Source organism: Diceros bicornis, chromosome 6 (genome assembly GCF_020826845.1).
Source record: "Diceros bicornis minor isolate mBicDic1 chromosome 6, mDicBic1.mat.cur, whole genome shotgun sequence".
Taxonomy (NCBI): domain Eukaryota; kingdom Metazoa; phylum Chordata; class Mammalia; order Perissodactyla; family Rhinocerotidae; genus Diceros; species Diceros bicornis.
In genome coordinates this window covers 29745022-29765837 of record NC_080745.1, presented here as the reverse complement: position 1 = coordinate 29765837, position 20816 = coordinate 29745022, and the positions used below count along the sequence as shown (strand labels likewise).

At 46.4% G+C, this 20816-nt stretch overlaps 1 protein-coding gene and 1 non-coding gene across 2 annotated transcripts in view; one reads left to right on the top strand and one right to left on the bottom strand.

Annotated features, from left to right (window-relative positions):
- Positions 1-20816, bottom strand: part of KCNMA1 (potassium calcium-activated channel subfamily M alpha 1) — a 488218-nt gene that overhangs the window by 410483 nt on the left and 56919 nt on the right. The window lies entirely within an intron of this gene.
- On the top strand, positions 16561-16622 carry LOC131407759 (U7 small nuclear RNA). Its single transcript, XR_009220625.1, has one exon. It is a non-coding gene; the product is annotated as a U7 small nuclear RNA (small nuclear RNA).

Genomic DNA, 20816 nt, shown 5'->3' with positions numbered 1-20816 from the left:
CACTGGACTAGATGGTCTCTGATACTCTGAAAATGGCAGGATGGGGTTCTGGGAAGAATTTCACATCAATCTCATTTCTTTTTATTATGTTCAGCTGCATGCTTACATTTGGCTGTGTGTAAAGGAAGATAACCACCTGGTGAGCTGGAGCCTGGCTGCTCTAGGGGCTCACAAAGGAGTGGTCACAATCTCCTGCCTGTCTCTTATTGCCCCTGTGGGCAAGCTCATTGAGAGAAGACTGCATGAGTCTTGTTCAGAGCATGTGCAGAGCCATTGCAAATACGTGATTATTCTTGGTTCTCTTGCTGATAACAACATGGCAGCCATCATGTGTTTCCTCCAAAGATCTAAGAGCAAAAGCATTTCCAAGATTACAAGTTAGAAGCAAAATGTGAATGGTGATTTTTTTTTCCCCAACCCAACTTGGAAGAAATTGTCTTTGGAGAACCAACCTGATCAAATAAAGTAGAATCAATTTACTGGAGACATAATCCAACTTGTATAATTGTCCTGGCTGGTTTACACCACAGCTGTTCACAGTGACATGGTTCATTAAATAATGAAGTCTTCATCAGACTCTACTTCACTGGGCTGCAATTCTTATACCCTACACACCATCAAAGAGTGCTGCCTTCACTAGTATGCAGGGTCACCGATCACCAAAGGGGTAATCGGGGTATTTATTTTTATGACGCTCTATTAACAAGACATCATTAACAACCAAAAGCCACCGTATTTTCCCCAATAGAGAATCCCATTACCAGATAATCACACTAGACTGTGGATTCCCTGTGGGCAGGGACCACATCCCTCCGTCTTTCTATTCCAGTCCTAAGCAAAGTGCCTGGCATTTGGTGGGTGCAAGATAAAAGGTTGTTGAACCAAGAAGCAAACCTCTCCAGTGTGGGATTCCTAACAGCGTCACAAGAGCAATGCTTAGAAGTCTGGCAGCGCCCTGGTTGCAATGAACATTTGGTCTCGAATTGTGTCCCCTTCCTTTCTGGTTTGTTCATTTTCCACTTGACTGGACCAAATGTTCCAAGTTCAGATGAAAACAGACAGGCCTCTCAGAATCCCCTCTGGCCAACAGAAGGTTCAGCAATGCCAATTTTGCTGTCTTCAAGCTCAGACACACACTTAACCCCTCTGGGTGGCAGACAACCTGTGCCAGTCTCAGCCTTCCTGAAGAATCCCACTGTTAAAAGAGGCCACTGGAAGCTGGGTTGCTGAGAGGTAGCAATGACCTTGTAAATTTCCTGAGGTGTGAGAAGTCAGCAATTTGGTTTACGAAGCATGGGAAGGAAGACACTATAAAATGGCAGATTTATGGCTTAAATAGTTTAGACCAACTAAAACTTATTCAAACACAGACGGCTAGCCCCACCTCCAAAGTTTCTGATTCAGAAATTTGCATCTCTAACAAGTTCCCAGGTCGATGCCGCTCCTCCAGGCACCCCACTTTGAGAAGCACTGGTTTAGACTGCTGAATACAAGCAAGGCTCTGGAGCTAGCTGTCTAGGTTGGAGCCCTGAATCCAACACTTACTACTCTGTGACTTCAGGCAAGTCATTAAACTCTCCCAGCCCCATGACACCAAGTTCAACAAAGGCACCAAGAGCATCTTTCTCACGAGGTTGTTGCGAAGGTCAAAGGAGAACATCCATTGCTTAGCAGGGTGCTTGGCAGGTAGAAAGGGCTCAACTCAAGTTAACAACATAAGGAAGAAAGGAAGGAATATGGTCTAGTGGAAAGACTGCTGGACAGGGAAGCCACACATCCAATCTACTTCTAGCTCTGCCACCACTGCTGTGTGAACCTGGGCAAATGGCTTCCCCTCTCTGGGCTTCATGTCCTCATTAATGAAATAAGGGAATTAGACATTTTATAATAGACTGAGGGTGTCTTTGAACTAGAAGCTTCCAAAGCCCTTTGCTCCTCCCCCTACCACTCAGCACCATACATCAGTACAGCCTCCCCAAACCCTCCCTGCCACCGCAGGCTTCCCACTGCCGGGTCTCCAGCAGGACGACTCAACACTGCCTTGGAATCACAGCCTGATTCCTCCGCCCTGGAGGGTCCTCAGCTTGGCTGTACCCCACCTGACTCAGCTAACACAGGTTGAGGGGCCCACTTTCTTAGCAGGTAAAGCTGGGATCCTTCTTGCTGAAGCCCTACTGCATGCCGCCACGATTTTCTTCTCTCATTTGCAACCAGCTCCATTTATGCTGCTCATTGATATTCTTTTGCGGTTGCATTCTAGGCTGGACGATAAGTGGAATTCACGGAAGTGTTTAGAGAGCACAAGTATGGTTTCATGGGGAGCGTTGTGTTCAGGTGGGTATTGGAGGATGAGGAACACTCAGAGGGAGATGCAGATTTGAAATTTATTTTCACAGCCCAGTCTGGGGAAGTGGGGGCTCTGGAGGAGGTTCAAAGTCCAAATTCTGTGCTGAAGATACAAAACTCATTTCTCCCTATATTTTCATTATCCCCGTCACAGCCCACTGCACCAGCTTTCTGCTAACAGCTGATGGCAGGGAATGGGCTCTTGTTGGCACAAGGCCACTGTGCATTTTGCCTTTATCAGATGCTGGCAAAATTTCCCCATCAAAGAAGATAAATTCGAAGTGATATTAATAAACCTCTGAATGCAGAGATCAGATCTAGCTGACACTCTTAATGATCCCATGAGCAGCAAGTCATTTCCAGCCTAGAGAGCCCAGAAGTTTACGATTTTGAAACTGAAGGCTGGAATCTCCTTGCCTGGCTCCTTGGGGAATCTTGAGCCCAAGTGGGCCTCCAATGGGGGGTCTCCACCAGGTGCCCAGGGAGGCAGAAGCAGAGGGAGAAGGGACACTGACAAAAAAAAGCCCTAAGTAAATGTCACCCATCATTGTTTTGTACCCAGAAAGTGCTAAGTGTTTTGTACCAATCATTTAATTATCATAAACTCAGTGAGGGAGGCACTATTTTTAGGCAAGGACACTCAACTTGGAGAGGCTATCATTAGCAATATCGGCATCATCACATTGACTGACACTTACTGAGTGCTTTCTAGGTAACTGGGCCTAGGATTCGCCTATATTTTCACAACAATCCCATTGGGTGAGCACTGTTACCATCTGCATTTTCTAACTGGAACTTGAGGCTTAGAGAGGTGAAATGCCTTGCTCGAGGTCACAGCAGCAAAGATGCTCAGCTGGTATTGGAATCCATGTCTGTCGGATTCTGAAGCCCATGCTGCCATGCTCTGCCCTCGTTACAGGGGAGCTGCAAGGCACACGACCAGAGAGGACCCTCTGGCCTCTATCATACCACCCACCACTCCACAAACCACCGTGATTCTGCCTTCCCATAAGAAAGTTGCGTGAAGTTACGAACCACATCTCAGTGGAGGCTGCAGCGCCAGCTTTGGGTATAGGGCCTGGCACCTAGTAGGCGCTCTTTAAATGTTTTACATATAAATGAACTGATGGGCAGTCCCTACTCGTGTCCTAGAAGACTTGACAAATGTGCCCCATTCCACTCTCCTTTGGGGGAGCTGAAATTAGGCTCAGGAAAAAGTGAGTTGCAAAGTTCTCTAAGAGAGCTTGGAGCAAGGCAGTGGGGACACTAAAGAAAAAGGAACCCAGAAAATCCTGTGGAGGGGAGAGCAGGGCACTGAGGTGGCCATCTGCGTGAGGCTTGTAATAATAGTAACAGCAAACACTTCCTTACACAGCACGGACACGTCTAAGTCCCTAAGTCCTTCCAGATGTTAACATATTTAATCTTCACAGCAACCCATTTTACAGATAGAAAAAGTGAGGCACAGCAAGGTTGAAGTACTTGCTCAAGAGCCTACAGGTCATGAGTGGTAGAGCTGAGATTCGAACCCCAGCCATGCAGCACCAGAGCCTGGGCTCTGGATCCCTCCACTCACTGCCGCCCAGGGGTCGGCTGTGTCTGGGGATACGGGCCAGAGAGAGCCCCCGGAGAGTCCACCACACTAGGCCTCAAGCTCAGGCTGAGAGGAGAAAACTCCGCAAAGGCAGCAGCTGGAGGTTAAATTCTGAGTAATTAACATGTTTATCCATCATAGCAGAATTGTTCCCCAGAGAATTCAAGTGTCACTTCACCGTGCCTTTAATTCGGGAACGCTTTTACTGTGTCTTGCCAACAAATACTAAGGGGGAAGGGGGGCGCAGCTCCTTGACAAGAAAAGGAGGGAGCGGAGCTTCTGCCTGAACCAGGCAGAGTCTTACTGTCCGGACTGTTCCCAAGGATACCGAGCTAGGGACGTGGGGGCAATTCGGGTCTGCTTTTGGGGACCCAAGACTTGGAGCAAACAGCCCGCAGCACCTGACTTAAAAATCACAGTCAGAGGGAGAGAAGGGGCTGCAAGTCATTAGAGTTGGGGGCTCTGGACCCAGGCTGGGCTCAGTCCTGGCTGCACCACTTACCAGCTGTGTCACCTTGGCTAGTTACGTCTTTCACCACGTGTATAAAACGAGGATAATAACATGAGTCTTCAGCTGAGTTCCTTCTAAAGCAGCCCCAAGGGCTAAGACCTACTGCAAGTAATTTATTGGGAAGATGATCCAGGGAAACACAATGATGGGTAGGGAAGCGAGACAGGGAAAGGAGGACACCAATAACGGTGCATTGATGAGCCAGCAATTCCTGCTGTGGGCAACTGGGGCTCAGTCCCACTAGGGGCTCTCTAAGAGGAGGTGCCACTGAGGATGAGGAAGTTGGGTTACCTACTCCCCCAACACACCATCATTGCTAGAGGGTACTGCGGGGGCGCTAACTCCCTGGCACTTCAGGCCGGCCCCCCACAGAGACAGAACACCCTCAGGCAGGAGATGCAGGGAGCCATCTGTGTGGATGAGGTCTGTCTTCAGGTGACCATCTTCAGGAGCCACCTTCCAGCGACCTCTGGGAGTGGTCATGGGGATACGGGCGGGGCACTGGGAACTTCGGCTTCAATACAGGTAAAGTATTTGGAACAGAGCCTGGTAACAAGGGAACACCCCATCCTAAGTGCTATCTGCTGTCATAATGATGGTGATGATCACTGTTACTACTACAGGCCTCAGCAGGACGAGAAGGAAGACTGGAACCATCCGAGGATAATGAAGGCAAAAGCTGATGAAATGACTCCCTCTCCCAGCAGCTCAGCCCCACTCTCACCCGCTTCCAGCAACGACTCGAGAGGAGTCCGTCAGAGGACAGACCTGCCTCCCTCTGTGCCCTGGGGGAGGCTCAGAGGAAAGACCAACAGCTGAGGGTCAGTGATGGGATGACATTCAGCAGATGGTGAGTTGGGGCGATACAAGGATTTCTATGCTTCCAGCCTCCTCAAGGCCCCTGTGAGAGTTTAGGGACCTGCAAGTTAGAGGTCGGTTCCTACAAAAAACCACGTCAAGTCCAGCGACACTGATGAAAGAATATCCATTGGTTCATTGGACAATATTCACACACCAGCTGTCTTCCTGGCACTGTGCTAGGCACTGGAGGCACAGAGGTGACTCAGACACTGCACACAGCTGGGGAGAAAGCGAAAAAGAGGGAGGAAAGACAGGGACAGGAATGATGGATGAAACTAAATGTTTCCTTAGGAAACAAGTAGACTCTTGTATACCCATAATCTTTCAGTGCTATTCGGGGCTCTCCTCTAGGTCGCCTGCCACACTTTCTAAGATGGATCCTCCAACTCCCCTCTTTTATTCATGTATTGATATAACAAACCTGTATGTAGTGGTTATTTGTAGGTAGTGGTTAGCCCTATACTGCTGCAAGAGCGTCACAAAATATTAACTCACACAAGCCTTTTGAGGTTTTACAGAGGAGGAAAAGGAGCACAGAAACGTTAGGTAACTTGCGCACAGTCACAAAGCTAGTATGGAGTAGAGCAGTCTGCAGTCACAATCCATCCCTCCACCCCTCACTCCTGTCCCACCCCACTGAGACCCATCCCTGCCTCTCCGCCCTGCCAGAGCGTGAAGCCACCAGGAGCACTCCCTCCCCCAGAGTCTGACAGCCCCGAGCACACAGCCCTTGGGGGCCCCGCATAGCCCCGCTCATCGTGTTTCATATTCCAGGTGCGTGTGTTTTGTCTCCCACTAGTTTTTCATCTCCCTGAGGAGCAAGACCATATTGTCAATTTCTATAGATTCCCAGAACATCATAAATACTTCAAAGTAATAATAATAACTCCCGTGCATCCATGTGAATGCAAGCTCCATGAGAGCAGAGACCTTTGTCTATCTGTTTGTTCTCTGCTATTCCCCAGGGTCCAGTGGAGTGCCTGGTACAAAAGAGGCACTCAAAAAATACTGCTGACGAATGAACGACCGAACACATATCCCTGGCAGTCGTTATGTGCCAGGCAACATATCAGGAGCTCAGTATACACAATCCTGTTTTATCCTTGTGGATGATAGAGGGAATGAATGAAGTCATAAATAAATGAGTGAAGGAGTGAGTGAGCAAATGAGTGTGTGGGCAAATGAAGGAAGGTATTCCAAGGCTGGCATCCCATCTATTACCCACAACACCCACTCCTCACTTCTCAGAGATGCTTTGCTCCCTTGCCTGCCAGCCCCTGACCATCTCCTGGTCCAGGGCTCCTACACTACTGCCCACCTCTCGGCATAACGGAGCCAGTCTCCAGAGCCCAGTGTCCATCAGCACAGGAAGAACAGTCAAGGAAGCTTCCTATAACCCACTTTGAGAGCAGTTGGAGCCTTTATTCCTGTAACAGGCTTAGAAGTCAAGGCTGGGTGCAGGGTGAGGAGAGTTGCTTTTCTGAGCATACAGAGCTCTGGCCCACTGCATGTCTTTCCCTGGCTGCCGGCCCCCAGCAAGGCTTCCAAGCACAAGGGTAGGAGGCAGAAATGCACTCACTCATTTATTCGTTCACCCACAAATAACACTTCAGGCAATTGAGTACCTAAAGTAGTTCTGTGCTCTGCAGGGGACATACATGTAAATAATAAACAGTCTTTGACCTTGAGAAATGTACGATCTAGGAGGAAAAATAACGGATTCACTCAGATGTCAGCCGTCTCTGGCTTATCCAGTGTCTGGCTCCAGCCTCTGGTTTTACCCTGAATGACTGACACCTGAATGCGACGCCTGTTTGAGACCCTCCCTCTTGCCCCCCACCTCCACCCCATGCTCCCAGACACCACCGATAAGGAATAACACAGACTTGAAGATTTCACAGGTAAGGTGGAAAAGGGATTTAAATCACACACCTCACAGCAAATGGGTCTAAGAGGAGATTTTGAGTTCACCTCAATTCTTCTTCTAGGCCATGGTACAACCAAGGATTCCTTCCCTGACCCTTCCCCACATAGCCCCTCCAGGTAGAAACATGGCCCTGAGAAGCCTAAGTCCCTCATTCTCCCTCCAAATGCCCCTTGACCCTCACCCTCCCTCTCCATCGGGATTCCCCACTATGGACATCATTAGGGATAATCCCAAATATTCCAATTCTTTCCTCTTACTGGGAAATTGGTAGGATACTTTTCAGCCTCCTTTGAAGTTAAATGTGGCCAAGTGGTTTGCTCTAGCCAATGAATCATGAGCAAAGTGATGTGTGCCATTTCTGGATGGAAGCTTTGAGGCATTTCAGGCAGAGTGGTGCACCACTGCCTTGGGCCACGATGATGTTGGAAGTAAATGCCAAGATGGAACTTCACCAGTTTGGTTAGCTGAGTGACTTTAATGAAGAGACCCCCCTTCACTCCCCCTTCCCTCCGTGAGTGATATTATACATGTATTGAGCATGAAATAAACATTTCCTGTGTTACACCACTGTTGGGGTTGTTTGTTACTGTAGCATAGCATGGCCTAACCTGATTGATATAGCCTCTTTGACGCAAAACAATTCAGCTCTGCCCTGATCTACATGCATACTGTCACTCAACTAATTCTGGCACTCACCAAGCAAAAAAAGATCCTGCAGGTAATAGAATCCATACTCTGCAAAAGGCAGTTTATGGCATGTTTTTATAGTTGAAGATTCTCCTTGAGGTCTCACCCCTCACCCTCAAGAGACTCATCAACATATTTTTTCTAAACAAAATGATAGACTCCAAGAAGAATTCTGGAGAAGGAGCTTCTAATTGGCACAGAAATATGCTCTGGTAAGTGCCACGAGAAAGGTAGGTGTAAACACAGTGGAGACACCAGAAACAGTAGGATTAACCTGGATATAAGATGCCTTCAAGAGGGAGGCGATATCCTCCAAACCCTCATGAATGCTTTTCTGCAAGAAAGGAAGGGAATAATTCCCTACGAATTGAATTTGAATGTGGCTCTGAACTCTAAAGCTGAGGTTGGGACCCCAAGCAAACTCGGAGAAGAAAGAAGCAGCTCCATGGCATTCGGCACTCTGCATCACTGGGCCAGACCTTATCGGCATCCAGGTGTCAGAGCCTTGGCAGGTCTGCCCACTCCTGTCCCCTCCCAGCCTACTCCCCAGACCAGGATGCACAAAAGTAGATTCTTCCTGATTTGGACCCTGCCTCACTTCTCTCTCCTTCTTACCTGCCAGCCCCACCACATCTGAGAATAGCAGACAGATCATTTGACCTATACATGCTATGACATGACTCCAGCCTAGGAGTTACAGGGAAAACCCCAACACAGCTCTAAAACGTTCAGGAAGCCTGTGTGTAATGTGAAAGAAATCAACCCCACAGGACCTTTATGACACGCCAAGGCAAGCATTCACGGCTGACCCCTACCAAACTTGGATCTTTCATCACCCAAACCCACTTCATTGTCCACATCTAGGTTCAGGGCCCTTGGGGTGCCCAGTCCTCCACTACAGCATCCTGATCACTCACCCTGCTACAGTCTGTCCTCAGTGGCTCACCTCCCTATTTCACATGCCATATCAGTACCTATATGACCTGTGTCCCATTCTCTCAGGGATTTTATATGGAAATCTCAATTTTATGCTGTTAATGTCTTACTAGGAAGATATCAAATCACTTCTGGGGATGATATTTCTTTATATTTTTAATGTAAAGACATGCATTACTCATAGAGGAATTTTTAGTTTGCAATGGATCACAATGGACAGAAGACGCTTTTGATGTCATGATGGACAAAAGACCTTTTCTTGAGTACCTCACCCTATATGTCACTCTATATACCACATATGCCAAATAAGCCTCTTACACAAAACTCCCAAAATACCACACAAGTATCCATTCTCAAATAAGTGACTTTTGTCATTACCAGAGGAGAAAGGATTAGATAACTCTGCTGAGTGGTAAAATTCCCCTAAAGAGGAAACCACTTCTCCCAAAGACAGAAAAGCAGCTCTAAGAAGCCCAAGTCCTGAGGATATTGTCAGTGAAAACACACACAGGCTGTAGCTTGTTATTAATCAATTAATTCTCAGCTAGCTTTGTTCCAAGTCACCCAGGAGACAGAAAAAGAAGAGATTTGCAAGCTGCATGCATTTAAATTAATATTTTTAAGTGGCATGAGTGTGTAATTAATATGTTCAAAGAACACATCCACACCAGATCAGGCAGTGTTGTTGTTTTTCTCCTTTCCATGTGCCTCTATTTTTAATTCCTTTCTGGGGGGAAGACAAACAGTCCTAAGTTTGTTTTGTTTTGTTCTTCTGGGGCTCAAAATAACCACATTCTTTCTGCTTCAGTAAATCATTATTGCAGCTTGAAAGGGTTCCTAGAAAGTTCTAGTTCCATTCAGTCTTTAGGAGGAGAAGTAACCTACAAATTCCAGGAACCAGAAGCTTCATCCACAAGGAAGTCTGCTGCAGGCCGACATCAACCATATTAATCAGGATAGGCAAGGTTATGCTGCAGTAACAAAGAAACCCTAAAATTCCAAAAACTTTGCATTTCATCATTTATTTCTCACTCATGCAAAGTCACTTTGGGTCTGGTGGCTCTCCAAAATAGCTTCTTCCAAAGAGACAACTCAGGGATCCAGGCTGGTTTTATCTAATGGTTCTTCCTTCTCAACACCTGGCCTCTGCGATTGCCATAAGAGGGCAAAGGAGAGCATGGGGAAGCAGGCAGGGGTTTCTCAATAACTCAGGCTGGAAGTGACACACGTCATTTCTGCTCAGAGTCTACCCAACTACAAGGAGCCATGGAAGCGTGGGAGAGGACATGGTTATTTGTTGGTCATTAAATGTCTCTCCACATTGGTTATCACTTTGTAGTGCTGGGACTCTTTATTATGTTGTTATCTACTTAGCAACTCTTGAATGCCAGCCTTTAAAGTTTGTGCTCCAAGTTCATCAGGAAATCGTCACCAGAGGTGACAAGGGGATACAGAACACTGTGCAGCTCATCAGGTATGTGGCACAGGTGTGTTTATTAGAACCCAAAGGTTTCCTCTCTTCTCTTTGTCCTCTGAGTATCCCAGGAGTGCCATATGGAACTACTACCTGTGCTTTGGGAACAGAAGAATGGACAGGAGGAGGGTCACCCTGAGCTTTTGATGAGAAACCTGCTCCTCAGAAGCAGAATAAAAGTTGTCAGGGTGGGGGAGGGAGTGAGGCCTGGCCAACAGCACCCATACTGGGAGGATTTCATTGCAAATTTTCCTCTGCCTGAGAGCTGGCAGATAAAGGAGATCATTGTTCCCAAACACCAGAAGGAGAACTGACTGTTAAAAATACATATAGACTCTCAAATTCTAATTCAGTCAATCTAGTATGGAGCTCAGGAATCTGCATATTAATAAACACCCCAGGTAATCCTGATATACAACCATATTTGGCAGCCATTGCACTGGAGGAAAATACAAGGTCCCTACTAGCACTAGGATTGACTTATTCAGTCTTAAAATGAGATCCAAGACCAAGTAACTGATTTGGACCAAACCAAGATCAGCAGACCACTGGGCTCCCATCAACATACAATGGAGGGCAAAGGGGTTGAGGCTGGTCTTCATGTTAACAACAGACTGGCACATCAGATAAGCGACTGGTCCCCTCATTTGGAAACCAAGGCTCCTAGAAGTTGGATTTTCCTTTTAGTGACAAGTGCAACTTCCTTGAAGAATGTTTATAAGCTTGGAAGAATGAGTTTGAGGTGGGAACATATTCTAATGAACAAAACCTTTGCCAATGATAAGTAGTACCGGCCTTTCCATTCCAGATTGAGAATCCACTTGGGACACAGACACACAGATGGCTCTAAAAGAACAGGACTTCACTTTAAACCTGTGTGTTTGCTTCTTGTCCCCTCCACCTGCGGTCAGGTTCATCGCTTTACAAGAGCATAATTTTGTGGCAAGAGATTTACCATACCTACCGAGCTGTGAGAGGGGTGATATGAATGTGTAGATAGCTGAGATTGCTAATTTAGTGATTGAAGAAAAGTTGCATAATATACAGTAGAATACGGTCAATCCCCTGTACCTGCGGGTTCCACGTCCGCGAATTCAACCAACTATGGATAGAAATGCCTACGACGGTGGTTGTGTCTGTACTGAACATGTACAGACTTTTTCTTCTTGTCATTATTCCCTAAACAATACAGTATAACAACTATTTACATAACATTTACATTGTACTAGATATTATACGTAACCTGGGATGGTTTAAAGTATACGAGAGGATGTGCATAGGTTATATGCAAATACTATGCAATTTTATATAAGGGACTTGAGCATCCACAAATTTTGGTATCCATGGGGGGTCCTGGAACCAATCCCCTGCAGATACCGAGGGACAACTGTATGTGTTTTCCACTTCTCTCTCCTGCCTCACATACCACTGTAAACCTTAGAGGTCAGGTATCATGTCAGGCCTGTGGGATCTCTGTCTTGCTGTAGAGTGAGGGGCCTGGGGCAGGGTGATTCAGTGATAGGGGTGTTCCAGAGTTGAGACTGGGCTCAAAGCAGTAGAGCCATCCACTGGCCTAGGGCTGTCATGGATGAGGTCTGGAGGAAATTTCTGGAGAGAATATTTTATGAGCTTCTGAGTTGTTCTGAGGTAGATTTTCAGATGTTGAGTTACTGGATCCAGTTGGAGCAAGACAAGAGGGTAAGAAGCAATGTTTTCTCTGGGGATTCTGGGGACAGTGTGGGTGTTGAAGCAAAAGGAGTGTTCCCTCCTTCTCCAGAACACCCACCACTCCACCATGGACCACTGCAGGCTACTGGTGCGAATGAGGACCAGAGAGCATGGCACCCACTGGATACTACCCACTCTGCAGACTGACCCAAGCCCCCTGCAGCTGTGGTGTGGCAGCTTTCAGGGTCAGGTAGACATGGCATCCTTCCCAGCTCTGCCACTTCCCAGCTGAGAAAATTCTCAATCTCTTCCAGTCTCCTCATCTATAAAATGGGACAACTAGACCCACCCCACTGGGTCCTGGTGAGAATTAAATGATGTAATGCAATTAAAGAACCCCATACTGAGCCCAGATAAGTATCCAAGAGCCTAGGCCTTAGCTTCCTCACCTAGAATGGCACCCGCCCTGTCTGTCTCACCGAGCCACTGGGAGATAATGAAAGGGCAAAAGTCCTGTAAATATTAAAATCCTGTGTGCCTCTGTAGGTGATTTTTGTCATGTTCTCAGCATTCCTGAAGGCACATAGCAGTTCAATCCATGCTCCATCCTGCCTGGAAATGGTTTTTCTTAGTAGCTGGAAAGCCAGGCCAGGGTGGAGGCACTTCAAAACATCCAAGTTGTTTGGGCTAGAGTTGCAACTTTAGGGGTATCAAGAAAGGAACCAGGGAGAAGAAGACTTCTGAACAATCTGTACAGCTCTGGGGACTCTGTGTGTGTGTGTGTGTGTGTGTGTGTGTGTGTGTGTGTGTGTGTGTGAGAGAGAGAGAGAGAGAGAGAGAGACAGAGAGAGAGTTAGAGACAGAGACAGAGAGACTGACTTCAAACTGACTAGGAGGCTTCCCTTCGTTACCACACTGATTTAAATTGCCAAGACTGCAGCCTGCCCAGACTACTGAGGAGCAAAGACAATGGGAAAACAGAAGGCAACTCAGGATGCAAACACTTCATTGTTGCAGCGCAATAAATGGATTCACCCTTTTGCTAAATGTCAAGTTAATATTTCTCTTGGCACCAGCCGCGTCCCTCCCCTCCTCCCCGCACTGTGAGCCTGGTCTCCCGGAAGCCCGCCCTTCGGCAGCCGCCCAGCTTCAGCTCTGGGAATTGAGGAGGGCAGGAGTGGCTGGCACAGGAGACGCAAACACGCCCAGTCCAGCCGCAGAGGGGAAACAGTCTTTGTGTGGAGTGAGATCCCCTGACAGCCCCGAGCTCTGGCTGCAAGGAGCTCCAGGCTTTGGGCTGCCGCTCTGGCAGCTGACCATGCCAGGGAACAGCACTAACAGAAGTTCTCCCTGTCCTGCTCACAGGCAGGGAAGAGGCAGGCAGGGAGAGAGGACGACCTTCAAGGCCAGTTACCAGCTGGGACCTTGTGCTCACCCCCACTGCCTCAACAGGTCTCCTTGTCCCCAGGCCATCCTTCACAGTAACAGCAGTGTCTCCCCAAATGGATGACTTGCCAGGTCACGCTCTCACTCAGAATCCTTCCGTGGCTCCTCTGGCTTTCAATATAAAGCCCAAACCCTTAGCAAGCCACTGAGGATTGAGTTTGACCCCATTCCTCTGAACTCACATGGTCCCTTAAGTTTGCCCCTTGCCTAGCCTTTATCATACAGAATGATGATTGTCTATTTTGGGGTCTTCTCCTCCATCCTTAGTGCAGGGCTGCATGCCCAGTGCCCCCTTACACCCTTGTACGGGGTCTGAACCATGAAATGTGCTCATTAGTGATTGGAAGGTCATTCATTCATTACTCAGACCGCTCTACACATTGTTCCCTGGTCTAACCTTCAGCCTTCTTCACTCCAAAAACCATTAAGATAGCTCCTCACTCTGGAGTGTCCTCCTTTTCCTGTTTGTTTTCACTGTCCTAATCACACTTTGCAGCTTAGCTCAAAGTCCCCTGAAAGTTTCACCTTCTCCAAGCCTCTACAGTGTTCTGGTTTTTCTAAGCTTCTATTGTACCTGATTAACTGCATCCTCCATGTGGAGTTTCATAATGGAAGGCTTTGTAATAGTTACTTAATGCCTCTGAACCTAATCTGTAAGTGTGGTTAATAACAGGTTTGCCATAGTTTTAAATTAAGACACAATATAAATAAAACACATAGCATAGTGCCTGGCACATATTAAGTGCTCAAAATAGGTTTCTTTGATGTTGATGATGATGATGATGGTGATGGTGATGGTGATGATGGTGCCAATGATGGTGATAACTCTTTGTTTTACATGTCAAATCTCAAATCGTCAATCCCCTCCTTGAGGGGAAGGACCACTATTCACTTTGTATTGACAAACTTCAAAGCACAAAGCCCAATGCTTTACCCTTAGTGAAAGCTTTATTGATAATATTAATACTATTGATAATGTTTTATTGATATTAATCATGTTTGCAGGTTTGACAGTATAGAGTCACGGAGAGAGCATTGGATTAGAGGTCAAATACTGACTTTTAGTCCTGCTTTCCCACTCTGGGCCTCAGCTTCCTCTGTTGTATAAAAATGAGTTTTCTAGAAGGATCTAAGCTTCCATATAGTGATGATATTGCAATTCTGTGGTTATTAATGAGATGAGTCAACACCAAAGTGAGCCCGCCCTCCATCCATATGGGTCATCCCTACCCAGTATGCCTTGGCACACAAATGCAAGCACACCACTGGGGAAATGGTAGAAACTGGGATTTAGCCAACCAACAGAACACAAGCCTCACTGCAACATGCAAATGCTTTCTGGTTTTTTTGTTTTTTGTTTTTTTTTTCTGTGAGGAAGATCAGCCCTGAGCTAACATCCGTGCTAATCCTCGTCTTTTTGCTGAGGAAGACCGGCTCTGAGCTAACATCTATTGCCAATCCTCCTCCTTTTGTTTTTTCCCCAAAGTCCCAGTAGATAGTTGTATGCCATAGTTGCACATCCCTCTAGTTGCTGTATGTGGGACGTGGCCTCAGCATGGCGGAGAAGCGGTGCGTCGGTGCGGGCCCGGGGTTCCGAACCCGGGCCACCAGTAGCGGAGCGTGCGCACTTAACCACTAAGCCACGCGGCCGGTCCAAATGTTTTCTGTTTTAAAGGTTACTCCAGGCAGCATCAAGCTTGGCATTCCCTCTCCCAGCAGTGGGTTAGCAGCAGATGTTGCAGCAAAATGATCCAGACTGGAGGTGCTTATTAACCCTTCTGCCTGGCACACCCATTTCTGCTTCAGCGCCCACGCTTTATGCCTCCTAAGGCAACTACACCTGCCATCCCTGGCTTCGAGAGTATCACTACCCTCTTGTCTGGACAAGCTTGGATCATAAGCAGAACAAGGGACCAAGCATCAAATCCTATCCAATACCAACCACACCTCCTGCTTCTGCTTGGAAAAGTTCACCCCTCTCTTCCTATCCTGAGGACCCCATGGGAGTGGACACAGGATGACCCTGAGGTTCACAGTGTGGACTCGACTCTACTGCTTATTGCCTAACTGGGTTCTCTGGAGCAATTTACTTAATATCTCTGTGTCTCCTTTTCTTCATCTGTAAAAATGCACTAGTTATCCACATTGCCTAGGACCATTGAGGTTGTTGAGATTAAATAAAAAGTAATACATGCAAAGCACTCAGGGCAAAGTCTGGCTCACAATAAGCACTCAAGAAATATGTATTGTTATCACGCATGATAGCATCATCATTTAATGATACTGAAGAACAGGTAAATGCTTATTTAGTTCTTTGATTTTGGCACTAACCACACTTGAGGACCAAAATCTCAGGCAGACAGGCCATACTGTAAGGCAAAGGGTCAAGCCTAACAAGTCCCAATAAGGCTAGAGAAAGCAGAAAAGGGCCATTGCCAACTCTGCAGATTATCTTTGAAAAATGTTTAAAGCTTGTCAGCATGTGTGTACTCAGACAATGCTAGTGTGACTTCCTACAAGGCTTAGAAAAATGTCCTGTGGAAGATAAACTAAGCCAAGAACATAGGCACAGCTTAAAGAAAATGTTTGCCCACTCCAACACCCAGGCCTCTGTCCATGGTCCTTAAAAAGACAAGCGGACAAAGACTGACGGGAAGTCATGACTTCTGAGAGATTGCCAAGGAGGAAAGAGACTCTTTGGAATCATGTTCACGTAAACACAATTATTGAGAATAAACGTGTTTTTGCTTAGTAACTGGGCTTCCCCACCTATTGTGCTCCTGATTCTAAACTTATCATCAAAAAGAACCTCATAACGCATACCAGAGCTAACATAAACTACATGAGGAATCATTGGCTCCCCTCTGTTAGCCTGGATAATTGAACAACATGGGTCTCCTATCCTGAAATGAGTTAATTCTTCTAGTTTCTAATTTACCTACTGCAAAGAGGTGGCAGAGAATATTTATGAAGAGTGAGGCTCTGGAATCAAACTGCCTGGATTCCGCTCGTAACTCCTCACTTATCAGAAGGCAACTTTGGGCCAGTTCCTTCATCTCTGTATGTCTCAGTTCATTCAGCTATAAAAATAATCATAAAAATAGTACTCAGAGTGTTACAGCTCTTTTAGAATTTGTCTAGCAGGTTTTCCAGTCCTCACTGGAAGACCCCCTACAAAAACAAAAATTAGGACTCAGTTCATAAGGTTATTTTAAAAATTAAATAAGACAATGCACCTAAATCTCTTAGAAAGTGCATGTATTATAGTAAGAAGTCAGTAAGTATAAACATTATTGTTATTAATATTATAATTGTCTTTGTTGTTATTATTGTTCCAAATCAGACTCAACAAAGATGAAACTTTCTTTTTCTCTCCTATATCTTGGTTTGCATGGATGCCTCTCCTTTTCTCTGCTCTTATCGTCTGCTCCCCTTCTATCCCTCTCGTGAGCAAACTGTGGCAAGTGATCAAGTAAGAGATGAGGAGAGTTTGTTTACTCACCCACCCACTGAGTGCAACTTAAAAAGAACTCAGCAATTTCTTAAAATGGGAGACAGTAAAAACACAAAGGCCACAATTTCCCGAAAAGCCATGGAGAGCTTAAGTGCCCTCAGTCCATATCACAACAGAGCCACTCTCCACCCCTTGCTCAGTCATGCTTGAGGGCACCCCCTACTTGCTTCTCCATCACTCTGTCAGCCTCCAGAGGGGCCCAGCAGGCTCACAAGGCTGACACAAGCTGCGCAGATCACCAAAGCCAAGGCCTCAATTGTTTGGCTCCTTTGAAGAATGCTCAGTGTTAGCTCAATATTCCCAGTCTGCGACTCAGAAACTCCAGCATTCAGGAGGGAAGACAAGCGATGATAACGCCCCCATCTGATCCTGAACTCACAATACTTTCCTAAACACTGCCATGCACCTTAGTTCACTCAATCTTCTTAGCATCCTTCCAAAGCAAGCAATGAGTATTATCCCCATTATACAGAAAAGGTAGCTGAGGCCTAGAGATTGATGTGACTCACTAAAAGTCACACAGCTGGGCCGGCCCCCTGGCTTAGCGGTTAAGTGCGCGCGCTCCGATGCTGGCGGCCAGGGTTCGGATCCCGGGCGCGCACCGATGCACCGCTTCTCCGGCCATGCTGAGGCCGCGTCCCACGTACAGCAACTAGAAGGATGTGCAACTATGACATACAACTATCTACTGGGGCTTTGGGGGGAAATAAATAAATAAATAAATAAATAAATAAATAAATAAATAAAAGTCACACAGCTACCAGTGAATGGCAAATTCAGGACAGCCCAGGCTGGCTCTTCAGGCAGCAAGGTCTAGTGTGAAAAGCATGGAAAAGCAGCCAGGGAGAACTCTGAATCCCAGTTCCACTTACTAGCTGTGTGATTTTGGGAAAGTGACTTAACCTATGAATACTCAGTTTCCTCATCTGTAAAATGGAAATACGTAGTATTTCCCATTCAAGATGTTGGTGGGGGAACAATAATGCCGGCAAAGTGCTGAGCCTACTGACTGGCACAGACATGAGGTTGAACAAAAAGACACTGTTGTCATTATTGTCATTGTCAGGCCAGCCCAGTTCTATTTCCAATGTGCAAAGACACATGGAATCTAGGCTAAAGGAGGCAGTAACATACACTGGCTTCAAACAAATGTCAGTGTCCTACTGTCCCTTCCCCCTCCCTGCTCTCTGATGTACCTGCCTGTCACATGCCTGGACTGCAGAGAGCTCAGTTATCACATGTGGTTTATCTGGAAAAGTTTTAAATCCCATTCTGGCCTGGCTCACCACACTTGGCACACTCCCAGACTCCTAACACTGACTGGCAGCAGGTCTGAGCAGGGGAAACATAATTCCTAATAACTTAGAAAACTCTGCTTATCCTTATGTTCAATTTATTCAATAGTGCCTTATGATATATACGGCATCATGGCAACGGTAGGTCAATGAAACATATCTATTTCCATAAACGATCTTTCCTGTCTTGACTGGGTAGAACCAATAAGGATGAAATGATGCTGATGATGAAGGCAGCGAAAGGCATTTTATAATTATTGATATTCAAACACCACCAAAATCCTCATTTTTATTTAACAAATATAGCAATGATCAGGAAAATGGATAATCTGTCCCCTTCTCCCAAATTGCCCTATGGAGCACCGCAGAGCCTTAAAGAAAGAAATTTTGGATTATCTGCTCTTCTGGATTTTCCAGGCTGCTACTTCCTCTCATTTAGTGGATAATCTAGAGATGTCTGTAATTAATTAAATGATACCATGCTCATAGATGGGATCCACTCAAGACAACAAATATTCAGAGTGCCTGGTATAGTCTGCAGGGCCCTGCAAATATAATGAAAGACAAGACATAGTCCCAGCCACCAAAGAAGTCACCACCCAGTGTGGGAGACAGATTACAGAAGCAAGTACGAAGCAGTGGAGTGGGCCAAATGCTTGGGGCTGGGGAAGCACAGAGGAGGGGCACTTTCCCTGAAGCGAGGACGTTCAGCTCAAAGAGTTGGCCAGGGAAGGAGGGGGGGAAATGAGAGGAAGTTGCCCTGGATCAAGAAGACTTGAGCAAAAATCCACTTGTCACAAAGCTTGAGGACCTCAATGCAGCCACTCTAAAGATGTGAGAGGGTGAGCAGCAAGTGCGAATCCATAAATGCAGCAACTCCCAGTCACCTACCCAACATTGTTCTTTGCTTGCTCAAGAGCTGAAGCAGCCTCCAGCTGCTGCCACCTTCTGCTGGCAGTGCTGGTTCCAGGTGAGCTGTTCTGCCCAGGGGCCGTGGATGATTTGGTGTCTCCTTCAAGCTCAGCCCTGAAGCCCCACCTCCCCACCTGCTGCTGTCACCCTAGCTGCCCCTCCACCTGCCTCCCTCGGTGGCGGAATGAACAGCCCTGCCATCTGCTTCCCTCCCCAAAGCACCAGATAAGAAACACTGGGGATTTATGGGCTCACCAGGCAGAGCTAGGAGAATTTTGGAGTGACAAGGAACTAGCAGTCTGCTTGAATACATTGGTGGGATGGCAGCAAGAAAGTCAGAAGAAGATAGGGTAGGGATTGAAAGGAAAGAAATGGAAATCACAGAAGCACACAGCTCTCAGAAGAAAGTCATTTAATCGGCCTCATCCCAGCTTCCAAATTCCAGACTCACTGAGAGAGATACTGGACTCATTTAGCCATGAGTGTGTGCTAATCTAGCTAAAGACAACTTTTCTATTTTCAAAGGTGAAATTAACAAAGACAAGATTCTTCTCTCTTTAACCAATGGGGCCCTTACACAGAGAATGTGGACTCACCGGCTACAAGTAAAACAAACACATGTTTTCATTCTGCTTCCTGCCTGGAGCTCCAGGATGGCCTCATATGGTCAAGGTGGGTCTTGATTCTGCCAGTCAGTTCCAGAAGGTAAAACAGCAATGCCATAGATGGTATAGAGCAGGATGTGAGCTCTACTCCCTTGGACTGCCCTGGACAGAGGGCCTGTTGGCTCCTCTCTTAATGGCCTAAATGCGTGAGACAGCACGTTATCAAGAATGGCCTGGAAAATAACCCACAGTCTTCTCAAACCACATCACTACAAACCAGTCACATGCTTCTAATTCCAAAATAATCTTTGTGACTAAATTGAAACTACCACACTGCAATGAAATTGCAGCATTTTTAGCCCTCAACTCATTTTGCGCTCAAAACAATTACCAGAGCCTCGTGGCATTCGCTTGCAGGACCCAGGCACCTTGAGAGGTCTCTCCACAGACAACAGCTCCAGTGCACCCTGCATTAGAGGACATCTCAGATGAGATGCACTTGTGCTACCTGAGAATACTAGAAAGTGTATACACCACTACAGAGGCTGAAGTGTTGTTTAACTGAGGATCTTCTTTAAAGAGGATGTGAGTGTGATGTATAATTGGTGCCTTTTTCATGCTTCTGAGACTAAGCTGTGAGCTCCTTGGGAGGTGGAAGCCACTTCCTCGTCTCACCATTGCCTGAAGCACACAAAAATATTTCAATACATGTATTTGTGGATGAATAAATGACTGAAAGAAACATGATATTAGGTGAATTACAGAAATAATAAGATAAAGTGAGCCCTGAGAGATTTGCTCGCCTTCTTCAGCCATTTGGTTAATTGTCATTTATTCGATGGCACCCTCATGAAAGATTCACAAGTCACCCACCTGACCCCACCACACACCCTCTCCTTTGCCTTGTTTTATTTTTCTCCAGGCTGTGTATTACACCATCTGACCTAGAAACATTTTACTTGGAAATGTGTTGACTTTCACATACTGTATAAGGTCCAAAGAGCAGGGATTTTTATCTCACTCATTCACTGCTCAGGCAA